General features: G+C 44.1%; 1 pseudogene; it reads right to left on the reverse strand.

Annotated features, from left to right (window-relative positions):
- Positions 1–856: 856 nt before the first annotated feature.
- On the reverse strand, positions 857–1,298 carry LOC130030722 (immunoglobulin heavy variable 1-8-like; annotated as a pseudogene).
- Between the last annotated feature and the right edge of the window lie 652 nt (positions 1,299–1,950).

Genomic DNA, 1,950 nt, shown 5'->3' on the forward strand with positions numbered 1-1,950 from the left:
TAGAGTGTTAACTAGAATTCATCTGCCTCACAGGGACAGGGAGGGGTGGGGGGTGGGGTTTTATTGGGGTTCTTCATGGTAAAAAATAAGTATTGGTAAAGGGAAATGTGTTTGATATTTGCATGACTGAGACATAAACCTGAAAGCTTTGTAACCTTTCCCACAGTGATTCAATAAATAAATAAATAAATAAATAAAAAGAATTGTGGCACTTTGGTCAGGCCCATCTCGATGCCAGGATAGCACATAGGACATACCGTTTGACCTGGTTCCATCCAGTCCCTCGTTCGGATGCTGCTTTTGGGGGCACTAGGAATTGAGGATAACTGAGGCTTAAGTTGAGAAAATCGATGCCTGAGAATGAATAATATTAGAAGTCAATTAAATCCCATGTTACAAAAGCATAATATTGTCTTCTTGTGTCTATACAAAAGGACATTCCTTTAAAGAAATTCATCTCAGAGAAAAGGATTTCTTACAGAGACAGAATTTTAAACAAAATGTGGAGCAATGGGGTTCTGCCATGGGTAGACCTAAAGTTCAGAAACCTGCAATGACCCCAGCTCAAACTTCCACGTGGTTCTTCATGTACGATCGGGGGTGATTCTCACAAAATCCTAGGAGAAAATACGAATAACACTGGGTATTCTAGAGAGAGATCATGTTCCTCTTGGCTGTTGCTGAAGGACAGAGATACTGAGCCTTTCCCTCGGATGAAGCCTGGCCCTGTGAGTCCCATTCTGTGTCTCAGACCCTGACTCTCTGAGGAGGAAGTCAAGGATCCGCATTCCTGTCATCTCCTCATCAGGCACAGCTGCCTCCTCCTCAGTTTTCTGACACTCTCAGGATCTGTTTGTCACACTGTGTATTTCGCACAGTAATACACGGCCATGTCCTCAGTGCTCAGCCTGCTCAGTTCCATGTAGGCTGTCTCCTTGTACATGTTAACAGTGAGTGTGAGTCTGCCCTGGAACTTCGGTGCGTAGCTTGGAGCACTAGTGTTAGCGTTTATCCATACCATCCACTCGAGCCCTTGTCCCGCCGTCTGCCTCACCCAGCTCATTATCGTAGCTGCTGAAGGTGTATCCGGATGCCTTGCAGGAGATCTTCACTGATGTCCCAAGTTTTCCAACCTCAGCCACCGACTGCACCAGCTGTACCTGGAAGTTTACACCTGTGGACAGCAGACATGAGTGGTTGGACTCCACCTGACTGGCCTCGTTCCCTCAGCCCAAGGCATGGGGACGCTTACTTGCAGCCACTGCCACCAGGAAGAGAATTCTCCAGGTCCAATCCATGGTGGGAACCGTGTATTCAGGGGCTTCTGAAGGTGTGGGTATGCCTGATGTTTGAGGTTGTTAGGACACATGCATATCTGTATTTAACTCAGTATCTCTTGCATACTTTTCATATTATTGAGGAGGGAGAACTCATAACTTAAGGCCTGGTCAAACCTGTGAAGGGGTTGGTGGAAGCCTCCATGTCCATCTTCAAGGGGAGTGAATAGGTCCACATTCTGACCCTTTTTTGAGAAGATGAGTCCCTGTCCTGGAACACAGACAGGGAATGACGTTATTTCTGGGATCCTGTAACTCCCGAAGGCATACTACAATGAGACTACAAAACCATCCTAATGCCCCAGAGGTTTACATTGGGGATATTAAGAAGTCCACAAACACCTCCTGCATACAGATTTTACTGCCTTATCAATATGATAAATGTTCCTCCCCAAACAGTTAAGTATGCACAATTTAACCTTCTGTGTCTTATGCTTATTTTTGTTTTGGTTTTCTCAACAAAACAAAATTTATTTTTCTGGTGTTTTAAAAATGCTTTTATTTATCATTTTTTAATTAAATCTCTGCGAAATAGACCCTTACAAAGCTGTTTGTGATTTGATTTCAGTCACACACTATCCCTGTTTTTGAAGAGAAACCCTTTTCATCTCTG

This window comes from Sorex fumeus, unplaced genomic scaffold, assembly GCF_029834395.1.
Source record: "Sorex fumeus unplaced genomic scaffold, SorFum_2.1 ptg000044l, whole genome shotgun sequence".
NCBI classification, from domain to species: domain Eukaryota; kingdom Metazoa; phylum Chordata; class Mammalia; order Eulipotyphla; family Soricidae; genus Sorex; species Sorex fumeus.